Below are 17,095 nucleotides of genomic sequence, written 5' to 3' on the forward strand. Positions count from 1 at the left end.
CTTGTGTTTGCCAGAGAGTGTGTGTGTGTGTGTGTGTGTGTGTGTGTGTGTGTGTGTGTGTGTGTGTGTGTGTGTGTGTGTGCGTGCGTGCGTGCGTGCGTGCGTGCGTGTGTGCGCGCGCGCGCGTGCCCCCATGGTTTATGCATATAAACAATGTGAATCCGACAAAGAGGTTACATGTTGGTAAACGTCTGAATACTTTAAGAATTGCAAAGTATACAAAAAAAGGTGTACACAAAGTACACTTTGCCTGTGTTGTTTATTGTACCTATTCAAAGACTTCTGCGACAAGTGTCCGTATAATGACACTAATCCTTAGTAGTTTAAAAAACAAAACACAAACATATGACTTCTTAAAATCATTTTAGAATAAGGATAATCTATCTTGTTCAGATTTATTACTCTACATTTAAATAGGGATATGCTAGATTGCAAGTGTTCCCTTGAGACTAATTAGTTCCCTGTTGTGAGAGTAAACAAGCTGCGGGAGTGATGTGTCGGCTGCAATCTGATGTCGGGAAGAAATGTGAGAAATGTCAGTTTGAATATGACGGCCAACACCTGTGTTTACAACATGTGTACCTTATTCAATGTCCTCTATAACTCTGCGTCACTTTGCACCAGGTGTGGGCTGTGCATGGCAAAGAGAGAAGACACAGTGTAATAAGTATATGCCAATATTCTCCTGCACTAATTTGCATAATAATAACTAAACAAATCACATGCAGCATAACAGGATGTGCACCTCACGTCATCATTTATCAATGTATGTCGCACGGCACCTCTGCATTTACGCTTTAGGAGTGTGATGACAGTGAAAGCAGTAATTTAGAGATAAAGAGTTTATCAACATGGCACCATTCATTTATTGTAATCTGTCATCAGCACTGTTGGTGATGTTGCCACAATCACTGTTATCTTTCTCATTATTCTTTCAGCACCTATTCTGAACGTGTTATCACCATCATTGCAGAACATGCCACAATACAAAAATCTTTTTCAAATGTTATAAACTACCTATTATACTCACTTGATATGTAGTCAACTGAAACATATTCATAAGTCAATATGGAGACAGGAAATGTCGAGTCAAGTATAAAACTAAATACAGTACTTCACACGTATAAAGCCTCACCTTTCCTCCCAGACTTTTTATTCATTTGCCTCCCATGTCCTTTGTATCCCCTCTATTTCCTGCTCGGTGTCAGTGCACTCTCAATAAATGATGGGCTAGGTAGCTGGAGTGCTGCAATAGAGCAGCGTGTTTTAGCTTTTTTCCCCACTGACCTGTCTTACATAAAAATTTACTTTGGCATTACTCGGCTTTGGCCATTTCCCCACCCTCCCTCCTCCTTTCTGCCGCTTCATTGCTCCCTTTCATTTCCTCAGTAGAGGTGGAGCTGAGATAAACAGCCTTTCTTCTGAGTGTGTGTAGAGTAGATACTCAATCGACTCGGTTACAACCACTCAGTCAAATAACTTGTTTAAAGGGGCCCTATTCTGCTCGTTTTCAGTTTCATGTTTGTATGTTGTGATGCTACTGTGATATGTTTTATTTTTCTCATATTTAGTACATGGTTAATGTCACTATGATGGGGGAGGGGGGGGAAGTGTGTGGGAGAGAAACTCCCTCTCTTTGGGATTTTCGCCTTTGCAGACCATTTACATGCAAACAAAACCTATATAACACTCTACAGGAGAGGGAAAACCTTCAAAAATAACAATAGGGCCCCTTTAAATAAAACAACAAAAATGGTATAGATATATATAGATATAGACAATAATTAGTTAATCATTTTTTACAAATGTTGACAGTTAGAATTGCAGTGACATTTTCTGAACTGCTTTTAACATGTTTAACTCTTGAATTACTTCACTGTTTGTAAAATGAATTATAAGAACAATTTAACAACAAACATAGTTGCTAACAACAAAGCATATCTGTATGTGAGGAAAACAACAACAAGAAATCCTGTACACTCGTGTACTTTGTGGAATCCTCTTCCTTGCAAACAAAAAGCGAAAAAAGAAAGTGGAAATTAAACCCCGTACCCTGGTGTGTTTTCCTTTTGTAATGATGTATTCATAATCTTTTCCATGCAGGTGCTCCAACACAAATAAGCCTTGTTTTCAATAACTGTCGTGTAATTGTAGACGTCCTCGTTTCTCTCAGGAGATGAATAGACAGGGAGAAGAGGGCAATTTACAAAATAAAGAAAGTGCAATTAGTACAGACAGACCCTAAAAAAGATTGATTCATGTACAAAAGATGGTTTGTGAGCAACAAAGTAAAACATAGAGAAATTATACAGTTTTGAACTAAAACATGTTTGAAATTGACGTGGATTGAACAAATGAAATGCGATAAGATCCCCTGCTGTCCCTTTTTGTTTTTCAAAAATAAAAATAAATGTGCCACATTCATTTATTCAAGAGTCGGCAGGGTACACTTAGTCCCTTGTCATTCATAAATCCTTGGGGCCTCATTGCCTTGACTCACCTGGCAGGGGCCCGAGCTATAACAACGTCCCCTGTTAATGGGTTATTGCCATGGGGGCATTTGTTTATTTTTCTCATCCACAGATCCCCTCATCTGCCATCTTAGACAGATTAACAAAGAGAAGTTGAAGGAGAAAAGCTTTCCGTCCTCCATTATATGATGTATCTTTGAGTTTTGGGGGGATTTGGCATCACATGATAGAGAAATGTATACAATTAAATACATATTGGAGTAGAATTGCTGAACTGTTCTATACAATAACTGCTAGGACAGGAAAGTACATTTTCTGAAATACAGTTAGAATTCCCTCACTGAGATCAAACTGATTTAGATACCTTTAATACCTTAAACAGCTCTGAGCCCACAACCAGTCATATTCAGCTTCAGTGGACCAACTCCAAAAAGTGTAACCTGAAGAACTTATCAAGTCAATAGTCCCGGCTGTGCACATTCAACTTCTGCCAGTTTTAAAACTAGAGCATGGCTATAATTGAATAAAGCAAAGAGATATGGATAGAAAGGGAAGATAAAGAAATACAAGGTTAGAATAGTTTGAGTGAGGGTGGAAAGGGAAAGGGCAGGGACATGAACACAAATATGAGGACAATTGAGAATAAAAGATAGTGACCGAGCGATGTGAGAAATACTAAAGTGCTGCGGGAAGGAGGGAGAACAGCCAAGGCAAAGCGAATGGACACTCAATACGGAGTGACATTTCATAAGGGGAGAAAGGAAGCATGAAAGTGTGTAATGACGCCTGTCTGTGCAGCGATACAATCTTTCACAAAGTGTCACCACCGAACACTGGCACACATTCTGAGCCCTGTCAGGACCCACATAGCAACTGATTGCGCACAGGTCACGGTGTGCATGTTCTATTCTCAGATGTTTCTTTGAAATTCATAATTATAGTATTTGTATTACCTCAAATGTAGATTTACTGTATATCCCTATAGGAAAACTATGTGTTAGTTGGAACTCGTATATTTGTTTACAACATGCACCACTAGGCCATACATTATTATAGAGCAGCTAAGAGACATGAGATAAGCAGTAAAGCGTGCCATCAAGGGTGTTATTAAATGCATGTGCAGAAGCGTAGCTTTACCTCTGAATTGAACGATTGGCCGCACCATTAACAAACAAATATGTTTCTTGATGTATAATTAAAAGGAACCATGTGTGATGTAATTTTTGTTTATTAGTGTAATGTTACTTGACGTCTGATTTGGTCTCTGGGCACATAATAACTCTTAAAGCTTCCTCAAGCAAATACACGTTTTCAGCACACAATTGGAGTAAAATGTTAAAGAAACCCTCTCCTGTTTTCTTCTGTAGTATATAGGTTTATGTGCATCTAAATGGACCCCCCCTCTCCCGCCCCGCCTGAAACGGCTCTATTGTAATCCTTTGTTTACTTCCGTAACACAGTGAAATCACTAAACAACACTTTATTATTCATTATTTTGGCTAGCACTCCAACATGTTTGACGTAAAAGGCTTGGGGCGCGACATCTCTAAGCTGGTTGACCAATCACAACAGAGCCGGCCAGCAAACCAATCAGAGGAGACTGGGCTCTGGTTTCAGACAGAGGGTGAAAAGAGGTGCTGCAGCACAGGCAGTATGAGAAAAATAAAGAGCTTTTTGAACATTAAAGCATGGAGACATGTCCCAGTAGAGGCAATTAGTACAAATGTAAACCTGAAAATGTTCATAAAAGGGCCCCTTTAAGCTATCGACTAAAGCTACTGTATGTACTGTAGTAGATGTCCATATGTACAATTTTGCTACAGACATCAGTACATACTTAATACTTAAATTAAACAGTTAATGATCAAAATCATATAATTGGTTCTTATTATCTACTATAGTTGTGTTTATTGCTTCAATGCAAAAAAACAGTAATTAGTGCAAGTTGAACCCTTCAAGCATTAGAAGCTTAGTTCCACGCTTAACTGATAATTTTTAAGCCACAGGTTAATTTACCTTGAATAAACACTACTTATCATGAACAAACAAGGGCTTGAATATGGATGAGCCATTGCTTAATTTGTGATATGTGTATATTTGACCTCATTGTATTTGCTACTTTTCCACTTAATGTTTTCAAATGTATTTCCCGTTCTTGGCTGGCTACATTGTCAGAAAATGTAATTCACCACCTGTGGATACAATAGAACTGAGAGGACATACAAGCAGCTGTTAGTGAAAACATGTACCCACACTACCAAGTAATTACAGTTTTAGTTGCTTCCCTTTTTTCTTGTGATGGATAACATCTCTTGATATATAATTTGCTTTACAAAACACCAAAAACACAACATAATTACACAACTTATAATTTAGCATCAGCAATTAACGTGCAGTTACCGTCAACATGTATTCTCTTCAGCAATTGTCTTGTTGTGGCGTCTGTTGATCGGAGTGCCTCTGTAATTAGCAATCACAAAATCCCTGCGTCTTCCTCTTGTAAGCCTTTGTCTCAACACTATAGCACCACACGGCTGCCAACATCTAGACATGTACACTGCTCACAGCACATGTTCATGTCTTTTCATCAGCAATCATTCAATCTTCATCAATAAGAGCCAGCATGAGAGCGAAGCAACACAGAGAGGAGAGAGTGAGGACTGGAGGGGGGGGGGGCAGGGACCTTTTAATAGGGCATTCAATGAAAGTTAATGGTCAGCTTTATGTCCGCAAGGGAAAAGGCAAGAGGGAGCTGATTGTTAGGAGATGACACCAGGCATCAATGGATATGACAATGTTTGTGACAGTATTGCATAACATGGACAGATATTCAAACGCGATCACTTTGTTTCGAATCCAATTAGAGAAATGGATGACATACTGGTCTTATCTTAAGGGAACAAGAGTTACTGACCAATTAAAATGAGTAGTTAAACGTAGGACTGTGAGATATGTCCAAAATCTACTCTTTGGGTATGCTTTGTTATCCTGCCAACAATGTTTATCACAATATAGCATCTCATTAAATTAGTCAATAAACAAATGGTTTACAGTGAAAACAAACATCTGTATGAATGTAATACTTGACTCATTAAAATGTAAGTTAAGTTCTCATTTGTTGATAATGTTACTAATGTTACTGCAAAGTAATAAGTATAGATAAACCAAACAATATTTACATATGTAAGCAGTTTGATAATCCTAAATAATATAAGTCATTCATTATTGGTAATGTAACGTTTGTTGTAAAACAAATCACAATCTTTAATATGATACATGGTACATCCGTTTTCTGACGAAATTGAGTATGTGCTTGCTATAATCAATGAACACAATGGAAAACATTAAATTAAATTCCCTTGCAAATAACTCTATTATCAAGAAAACAGTGTACCTTGATCTATATTGTCTGGTAGTGGATAGTTTCTCCGGCTATATAATACACAGTGTCTAGCACAGCCAAGGGATTTACCCTTTGCCCCTCTAAGAAATTAAACTTGTAAGGTATCAAGGCAATGACTTATAATGTTCAAGTTGTGCCTCTGTTTTCTAGAAATTGGAGAAATGTGTGGAAGCTTGTTGTGGGTCCTGAGGTCATCTCCCCTAAGACTTAAAGATACAATGTTCTCGTAAGCATAACTGGATATGTGGGGTTTTCCTACTGTGGCAGACAAATGAAACCGTCTCCACAGAGTTATACATGTCACTTTAAATCCCCGAAAAGCCACATTGTCCAGTGCACATTTGAAATCAGTGTGCTCTTCCAGATTGTGCTGTCAGAGGCTCTCCAGGGCCCAATACTCCCAACTCCTCCCACCGGCCCCTGAGAGGTCATTACGGTAACCATAGAGATGTGGAGGCGGTGGTCTCTGGTGATGTCCGGGAGGCCCTAATTGGTCCCGTCTTGTCGATCGCTCTCTTCTCTTCAGAAGAGGCATTCATCACTGCCGGGACAGCAGAGCAGGACACTTCCTGTCTGCTAGGAACATGATGAGTCATTGTTCTAACCTCCCACATCTAGAACAGTTCCAAAAACTGTAATCCAAAACTCATAAATGAAGGCAAATGTGTCAGAAACAAGAAGACACTACTTTAAGTACATTTACATACACGTCTTTTCCATATACAATATGTGATCACTACGAGTTTTTAACAAAAGCACCATGTTACAATATTTAAAAAAAAAAGGTATTAGATACATAAGGGGGAACATAAATCGTGTTTTTGACGAGCACTTTTCTGTAACCTAAGATACAAAACGATACATATTTACTGAAATATCCTTTTTAATTATGTGTTTATTGCTCACAACTAAATATAATAGAGATAATTAAGACATTGTTTGTGTTTGGTTGCTGAGTTAACCTTTAACCTCTGCTGTTGTCGTTGGATGTAAGAAGCTGGAATCTCCACAGTAACAATCCCTAGTGACTCTGCAGCCGTGTTACATTTACAAACTAACAGCATAAGCACTTATGTATGCTGCACAACAAACCGTTTCTGGCCCAAATGAAGAAGTCAAAACTTTATCCAAAGAAAATCTGTAATTCAAATGAAAGTATTCAGCTCCTAACTGAACACAATGAGAGCCCTGTTCTCTGAGTAGGTGTGTGTGTGTGTGTGTGTGTGTGTGTGTGTGTGTGTGTGTGTGTGTGTGTGTGCTGCATATTTATTCCTCTTCTGTAGTCTTTACTCCACTGAAGGAAAACAAAACTTGCATGACTAATTCTTACAGTACATCACTCACAGCCTCACTCTTCTCTCCTCTACCCCAGTTATGCAGTGAGCCAGTAATATTTCAAACATGCTGCTCACTTCTGCCAGAAATGGGTGGTTTGCTCTTTGGAGATCAAGTCCATACTCATAATTTCATATTTGCTAAATAGTTCTTTACAGCCGTGATTTCAGGACATCACTCAGTCAGACAGCTAATTAATTCTCTGTATTGATTGTAATACCCGGGAGCCCCAGCTGGGAAATATGAAGTGTCAAGTACTCATTAATTCCGGAGAGAAGTTGGCAAACATCATTGACTCATTCCATTACACAGAGTCCACATATCATTGACCTCGTGCCTCATTGCTTTTCAAAGTGCTTAAGTTGAAAGTTCTGGTTTCCAGCTGTGAAAATGTCATTTTTTTGGTTTTCTAATAGTCCTATCTTTGTAGCAGGACCACACTATTTGAAAAAGGTTTTGCTGAATATAATTTTTTTGCCCACTTAAAGATAAAGTAGGATTTTTGTTGATGAGAAATGCCTGAAGCATTGCAAACCGTGTTTATTCATATGCACCTACATCAAAGGACTCCTTGTGCTTTTGTATGATTTCACTTGGCGTTTTCTTCACAACTCTACAGAACAGTGTGCTTAGAAAAGAAAAGTGGAAGGGGGAGAAAATAATGTGGCTGGAAAGTGAATACATTTTCCTTTTATGTTGTAACGTAAAGAGACCTTAATTGTGCTTTAGCGCTGAGATATTCTAAAACTCAGCGCTATCATGTGGCTGAGGACTCACAAATTCTGCTTTATTCATGAGAATGTACCATTTTGTATATTTTGCTTTTCTCCCAGAGGAGTATATGGTAAGCTTTACATGAAAACATCAAATGTAAAGCATCAAATGTCGTGTACAGTGGGGCAAAAAAGTATTTAGTCAGCCACCAATTGTGCAAGTTCTCCCACTTAAAAAGATGAGAGAGGCCTGTAATTTTCATCCTAGGTACACTTCAACTATGAGAGACAGAATTGGGGGAAAGAATCCAGGAAATCACATTGTAGGATTTTTAATGAATTAATTGGTAAATTCCTCGGTAAAATAAGTATTTGGTCACCTACAAACAAACAAGATTTCTTGCTCTCACAGACCTGTAACTTCTTCTTTAAGAGCCTTCTCTGTCCTCCACTTGTTAACTGTATTAATGGCACCTGTTTGAAGTCGTTATCAGTATAAAAGACACCTGTCCACAACCTCAAACAGTCACACTCCAAACTCCACTATGGCCAAGACCAACTCTTTGGTCTTGGCCATAGTGGAGTTTGGAGTGTGACTGTTTGAGGTTGTGGACAGGTGTCTTTTATACTGATAACGACTTCAAACAGGTGCCATTAATACAGNATCAACATGGCACGCAAACCACTGCACAGTTTCTCCACGTAAGACACAGGAATCTGACATGAAGTCAAGTGTTAGCGGTCACTGATATTCAAAATGCCTCACACATGGACCAATGATCAGCACGTTCCACTTGACCAAACACCTGATGGCATAATTGTTGGCTCATCAATCAGTATGTTAGCACAACACAGGTGCGTACTTTCTTACAGCAACAATGGAAGCTAACATGGAAGCAAGAGGAGGAGGAAGAGGTAGGGTGGGAGTGAGAGGAGGAAGAATGAGAGGTAGAGGTAGAGCTGGAAGGACGTGGACAAAGCAGAGTACTCTCTAATGAAATGAAATGTTATCAACCATGGTTTGACGATGAGAGAGGCTGGACAGAGGGTTCAGCCTAATCTAAGCCGATTTACTGTCGCCTCTGTAATCCTGACACTTAGACTTGAAAACAGGTCTTATATCTGTTGTGTGAAACGTATTTACTTCATTACTGAAATTGAATTGTTGGCATGTTGCATACTATAACAGGAGAACAAACCTGCACACTTTACTGTGGTAAACTTACTTTTATGCAACACAGACACTGACCAACCACTATATCTTTGTTGTTTATCTGAAGGACTGAGAAGAAGAGGTGCAGGTGGAGGGCTAAGGATTTTCAATGAGGCACAGAAAGCAGCAGCTACAAACTGGGTTTTGGAAAACAATGCATCACACTTAGAGAGATCCGAAGCATAGTAACTATGTGCTGTGTGCATGATGCACAATGTTATTTTTGAATAAAAAGTGATTTTTTTCAACAACTCATTTGTATTTCTTCATTTACTGTATTTCTGTATACTCAAGCAATCTTTCTCTGCAGAAACCTCTATGTACGGGCATACCCCATAACAGATGAAAGTGCTTTAGATTATGCTCAGCAGTGTGTAGCTGGGTGGTCAAACTATCCAGTATTATGAAGGAAGTGTGTTATATTTGGTGCTAAAGTTTGCATTTGGTAAGTGTTTATGTAGTTTTGAGTGCAGTTCTTCACTTAGCAGGATAAATGAGGTGTTTTGCACTTTGGGTGTTTGGTTTTGTGAATTTTGTTTAGTGTTCTGAGAAACTGAGCAATTAAAAAAAAGGTGTGTTAGCAATGGAGAAACACTGTAACACATTCAAGGACTTTTTTTAAAGACGTTTAATGGAGCCTTTAGAGAAGCGGTGGGTTAATACTGTATGTGTTTGACAGCTTAATAAGACATTAGAGCATTGCAACACGCAAAGCAAAGATTACGAGGTCAAGGCTATTATACACAGATATGTAATCAGTGCTCTTCAACAGAACAGTACAAATTATGTTCTGTGCTGTTTCCATGGTGGCTAAATAGCAATGAATAGAATTGCAATGTTAACTGTTGGACAATTAATTGAGTTGCTATGATCACATCTCCTTCACTTGATAGGCCTTCAATGTAGCTCCAGAGATGTTGATTCTGAAGGCTATTCACACTGATATGGCTCCAAGTAGGAGGCAACAAGAACAAGAAGGTAAAGGAGAGGAGAAATGTATTATTCTTACATAATGGAGTAGACCCCGGCATTATGGTAATGCCATTTCCTCTCTACACAATACAATGGAAGGACAAGAAAACCTTCAGGATGTTATAATAATGTATATTGTCAGAGGATGAAAGGATTGTGCTTCATGTCTACCCTGACAAAGGCAGATTCAAGGAGTGTACAAGTTAATGCACTGGGGACAAAGTAAGACAAGGGAGCTACTGATGCTGCGGTGCTAATGACAGGTAATGCAGGAAACACAGCCGATTGTACAAAAACACCTTCAAGCCGGAACGACAGCCACATGACAGAAGGCAGAGGAATCCATACTGTTGTTAAAACTATAACATGAGCTGTGCCAGGGTTATAAGAGGTTAAAGTCATGTTTTTTTTTAAGATAACGTACTCACCATTTTTTGCAAGTACGCAAGATGCTATAGTGTGGGATGAGGATCAGCACCTCCAAATCTGAGGTCATGGTTCTCAGCAGGAAACCGATGGACTGTCCACTCCAAGTAGGGAATGAGTCCTTACCCCAAGTGAAGGAGTTCAAGTATCTCGGGGTCTTGTTCTCGAGTGAGGGAACAATGGAGCGTGAGATGGGTCGGAGAATCGGAGCAGCGGGAGCGGTACTGCAGTCGCTTTAACGCTCCGTTGTGACGAAAAGGGAGCTGAGCCAGAAGGCAAAGCTCTCTGTCTACCGCGCCATTTTCGTTCCTACCCTCAGCTATGGTCATGAAGGATGGGTCATGACCGAAAGAACGAGATCGCGGGTACAAGCGGCCGAGATGGGTTTTCTCCGCAGGGTGGCTGGTGTCTCCCTTAGGGATAAGGTGAGAAGTTTGGTCATCCGGGAGGGACTCGGAGTTGAGCCGCTCCTCCTTCGCGTCGAAAGGAGCCAGTTGAGGTGGTTCGGGCACCTAGTTAGGATGCCACTGGTCCCTAGGGAAGTGTTCCAGGCACGTCCATCTGGGAAGAGACCAAGGGGTAGACCTAGGACCAGGTGGAGGGATTATTTCTCTTCGCTGGCCTGGGAGCGCCTTGGGATCCCCCAGTCAGAGCTGGTTGATGTGGCCAGGGAAAATAAAGTTTGGGGCTCTCTGCCCCCACGACCCGACCACGGATAAGCGGGAGAAGATGGATGGATGGATGGCTATAGTGTGGTTGAGAAATACACTGGTCATTGGTCACATTGGTAGCTCAATGGAGGCTCTGCTCTTACTATTGCTTATCTTGATCATCTCACAAAGAGAGGTCACATGGGCAAATCCCCACTTAAACAGTTTGGTAGCAGGGAAAAATTATCTATGTAGTTTGACATTAAAGGGCGTATTTGGTAATGCTCAACCTGAACCCTTTTTTTTCTCATGTTTTATTTGCTGATAAATGCTTAATGGGGATGCACATTTTAGAAATTGGTCCAGTATTGAGCGAGTGCACTGCAGACGGCAGCTTCTGCCCGGGCGGTAATCGCTTGGAGCAAAACACACCATGTTATTGTACATTTACTAAGAATGCTTGTTTCACCACTGAGAGGATATAGATTGTTATTATAAATATTAGATCTGGCACCAATGGTTGATTTGCGGAAAGACAATTGCCATCAATTTGGATATTCAATCAAAGACAATTCAAGTCGTGATTTTTTTTGTGTAAAAACATGTGCATTTTTATATAATTTAACTGAATATGTTGGGGTTTTGGACTGATAAAAAACATGACACAGATGGAAATGTTTTAATATGTTCTGATGTGGTGTAGACAAGACTACTCATCAATATCAATTAATGGAGACAATTATGTGGAGCTTAATCAATACTAAAATATATGTTAGTTGTATAACTAAAACTCGTCTGACATTATGGACTCTACAGAGATATTAAACTCTTTCCCTGTAACTTTTGCTGGATATGGTTTGTCTGTTGTTGTGTTGTATGACTTACTGTATTGCCAGAAGACATAATATTTAGAGAAAACAGTGTGGGTTGTGTTAATAGTGTGTTGTCCAGACATTGCAGCCTCTCTTTATTTTAAAGATGTAATCATATAAGTCTAGAGGTCAGATATGCCTCGATTGTCAACAATTACATTTAAAGATGAAATGTCCTGAAATAACAACTTTAAACAGCTCTGTGCTTTAAGAATACATTGGAGACAGCACACTTGCTATGCAACACTTGGTTATATGTTTACAGTACAATCTACACCAAGGTCACAGCTACTTGACTGATGTTGTTTGATGGCAATATACTCTGCAGATACTAAACACATTGAATATATGTATCACTGTATTTGTTATTGAAAATGTGCATTAAATAAACAGCTTCATCTTAGTGCTTTTTTCTCCCTTAGAAATACTTGGTGTACTTGTTTTGCAGAGGTACATTTCACCAAATAGTGATAATACTTTAACTGTCATTTTGGTATTCGCAGAGGAAGGATAAGTCACCAGTTTAGCATCGTTTGTCAAACGCTCATATTAACCAAGAAGAAATAAATGCTTTGGGGTGAACAAGAGCAGAGCTTGTTAAAAGTGTGTACCTGTTTATCTCCTCCTTTCTCCCCTTGCCAAACCACTCCTCCATTGTGTTTTAATGTGTTCTGCTTTAGTTGGAAAATGGAGCATATTCAATGCCATCTCTTTTACAATGCCATGCAAATATGCCTCATTAGAAAGCATCTTCAAAAGGAAGGGACAGACAGTGCCTGAAAACAGCCACCACATTATTCCTCCTTCCTACATTTCATCAACCTGGAAATAAAATGTTTCACTTGATGTATGCGACTATTGTTGTAGTTCTTCATTTACCATCAGCGCTTTTAATAATGACAATAGCATATTTGACATTGTCGTGTTCTTTGCATAGTAAAGCAGTGTATTCCCCTCAGGCAGTGGTTGCTGGTGTTCACTTCCTAATCCACATGACCAATGCTGTTTACTTCAAATGTAGCTTCACAAGAACAAGGGAAGATGCCAACTAAAAAACACTACACAGCTACTAAACATGTATTATTCTGTTTAGTTTGCATCACTGAATAATGTATTATAATGGTGGTGTATGATAGATCAATCACTGATTTCCCACATTCATATTTGTCCCTAAAACAAAAAAAACGACATTACAGAGAGTATCATTTGTATGACATTATAAGATCTGTAGAGTGAAGTGTTGTTGCTGTGTTAATAATGCAACAATGACTAATAGTGTGGACGCTAAGACGCTTAGTTTTATTCTATAGTAGAGCCATCAATTGATGCTAGAGGATGTTAGAAGGACACTCAATTGGCTTTAGTCAGAGGACATCGGCTAATTAATTAACATGCCCTTGGTTTAAGATGCTATGTGTAGCACTAATGAATTAATGATCAATATATCATTGTTAAATTAATTGTGATACCTCGGCATGATGAGCATAAACAAATAGAGACACCGGCACTCGGTTCAGCCCAAGTGGTGGTACTAGTGCAGGTGTTACATAAAAGGAAGACAATAGAGACGTTTTCCTGCTTGTCACAAAAAGGATGCTGCTAAGTGTTCCTGCTTTATTCTCTACATCAGGGGTGCTCACACTTTTTCAGCTTGGGAGCTACTTTTCAAATGACCAAGCCCAAAAAATCTACCTACAGGGCCGCCCCTGCCCAATCTGTGTCGCGAGCGCGAGGGGGGGGGGTGCTAGTGGAGTAAAAGGCGGATAAACTGTGGTGCGCTTACACTAATTGTGCCGCATAAGCGCATAATAGTGCGCCGCATTTGCGCTTCAGATGAGGAGGTGAGGCCCCCTCATAACTGCATGAACCTGTATGGCACAATACAACTCAGACTGGCTTACCTGTACGTCAATCTTTTTTTTTTTTCAATGCCATGCGATCTACCCACACTACCTTTGCGATCAACCGGTCGATCGCGATCGACGTAATGGGCACCCCTGCTCTACATCATGCTGCTTGTCTTCTGGGTAATAGTCTTGTTTTATTTTCTGGTAATTATACTGTATCCTTGAAACAAATAAGCTAATAATTACTGTCGTGAAAATGCTAAAAGAAACACCTGGCAAGCGATAACATAATATTGATATTATACTATCATTAAGAGTTGAAGCACTTCACACCATACATGTAAACTAGTTAAACCATGTCAGGTGTATGTGACTTCAATGTAATGCTTCAACATGAAGCATTACATCCAGAGCTGTTTGAAACCCCACTGCAGAGGTTGGAGGCATGTGTTTGAAAAGTGGGGCCATTATTGCTTTGGAACTTATTCAGCGATCATTTACTACATTTTTATTGGAGCAAAGTAGCGCCTTGGGAGGGGGGTTGTTACTAACCGATAACAATTTATACCGCACAGGATCCCTATTGTGAACATTCTAGTCACGAGCGCTACAAAAAGAAACATTTTATGACAGATAGTGTTCATTGCACATCTGCTTCCTCTTGGGATGTTTGACGTTTATCAAGGCCACTATCTCTATCTAGTCTTGAACAGGCACAGTATCATGCTGAATATGACTAGATATGGACATCATAGGTGATTCAATGAAAACCATGAGTTAAGGAAAAAAGTGATGACTTAGCAGGTGCCTATTAGTTTTGGTTTGGCAAGCTTATCTGAGCTTAAGACATGTTTGATATAGTCTTTATAATGTGTCTGTGACAATAAGCTCCACCTATTCTACCCTGTAAGTAACAAGGTGACCAAAGGAACATGTTCTGACTGGAATGAGAACATATTGACCCGAACAAGCAGTCCTAGTTTGGTAATGATGTACTATGCTGGTGAAACACATGTACTGTATATGGATGAAGGAACACTCTCTGCCTCCAATTCATTTGAAGCGTAACACTGTGTTTGAGTAAGCTTCAACTCAGGCTGTAGTCACATCTGCTGAGTCTCACTTTCCATATCCAAATTACAAGTAAAACATATTTGCACTCACTGTAGGGTACTAAATAGTGTTATGAAACTCATCTTTGTGTGATGAATATTATGTTTCCGCACAATTTGTATTATCACATCTTGCTGTGATATTACAAAGTTTGGCATATTTGATAAAGGTCCTGTTGATTTTTTTTACATATGAGAACTGTGTTCTGCAGTTTGTCAACATGATCTCAAAACTGTGTCTGTTTTCAAACATACACTAACTCCACTCAGTGCTATCCTCCAGGACTAAGTGTTGTTCCCTCACTGTACTTTAACTGACAAAGATGGCTGCCTTGAATTTTTGTTTTGCCTGTCCATAAACAAAGAGAAGGAAGACATAGTGCACAAAACCCATTGTCCCCATTCTCTCCATGCAATCACACAGATAGAGCTTGGAAATTGGGTTTCTTATCAAATGTGGGCAGAAACGGTGTAGGAAAGAGCAAAATGATTGTAAGGAGTCACTTGCAATTCTGCCTGTGTTAGATTAACAAAGCGTCGGGAAAGAGTACACTGTGTTTGTGTACACGGATGTAAGATGGAAAGGCGAACAACATTGGCCTATCATGTTTGAAAGAGTCATGTGTGTTTTTGGATAGCTTTCATGCACACATGTTAAGGTCTGGTGGTTTGCTGCAGAGTTTAAGGCACTGCAGTGTTTTTGGATAGTTCTACAAGGGAATGGTCACAGCACCACGGAGCAATGTTTGAATGCCCAATTAGACGAGGGAATTTACGATAGAGACATGTTTTCCCCACCAAAGTCCTCTGAAGCAAGATGTACAACTATTACTTTTCCCACTGGCACCAAGCTGCCTGAGCCTCCACACCCTTAAGAGCAGAGTTGCTGAGATAAAGAAAAAGACCCCTTGAAGAGTATTTCACCGATGTCTCTCAGATCAATAACACAGATGGAGGGGTAATCCCCAGCCATGTATTCTGCGTTTCTTGGGCACTGAAATGGCTGCCTTCTGTTTAATTTGTGAGACAAATTATTCAATGGGGTGTCTGTACTATATAATATGCAAATGAAGCCATTGTCGCCGCATGGTTCTGTGGCGGACAGCTGAGGGATCTTGTTGGCGCACGCTTGGTTGGTGTTGTTTTATATAACGAGGTACAATTGTCTATTAATCACACATGCTGTGAAGGAATGCTAAGACACAAACACTGTCTGGCCTAATAACGGGAAAACAGATTATGTTTACATTTTGTAAACTTTAATGAACAATTATGGAGCATATATCTTCTGTGTGTTTTTGGGAAGCAGCTTGATTTGAAAAGACACAGTTTATCATGTTTTTATATAGAAGAAAATGTTTAAAGACAAGTATGATGTGGGGTAATGGTCCTGGATAAGATGGAAACCTAAAACAACACAGTCACACACCTACAGGATAGCAGCACGCTCTGTTTAAAACATCATTGATAGGCTCAGAGTTGATTGACAGCTGCCCTGTCCACAGTCGACACAGAAGCAATCAGTCCACAAAGAAACATCCTTATTAAAGCCATTACTTACTACATTTCCTGTAGGACATGACCAGAGCAGATATATGATAAACAGTGCATGGGTGCACTTGTTTTATCTGTACATCACCAATGATTAATGAAGACACATTACGCTGCAGCTTGCTATATTTAAAAAATGTTGAAAGCAAGCATTCATTATATCTACTAATTACTCATACTTCTATTGACATTGCAGTCTTGTTAAATTAACACACAATGTGAGTGCTGTATATCTTCCTGCAGAGCAATAACATAATTGGCCTTGTGTATGACGCACTTTATTTGCATTTTACCACGACATGGAGTGAGACCAGGCGGCTAATTACATGTCTCACTGCAGCTGTATCTAATTGTACCCTCTTCAATCGCCATGTCTCCGGTTTAAGCTTGTTCTGTGTTATGTATCCTTGTCTGTAACCCAGCGTAAGGACACTGGCATAGCGCCACTTCTCTGTAAACCCCCGTTATGATTATCCGTTTTAATTGCACTATGCATACCCCCAAAGGACAAAACTGTAACAAGTCTGTCA

Source organism: Notothenia coriiceps, unplaced genomic scaffold (assembly GCF_000735185.1).
Source record: "Notothenia coriiceps isolate Sejong01 unplaced genomic scaffold, NC01 NC01_scaffold00037246, whole genome shotgun sequence".
In the NCBI taxonomy this organism is placed as follows: Eukaryota; Metazoa; Chordata; class Actinopteri; order Perciformes; family Nototheniidae; genus Notothenia; species Notothenia coriiceps.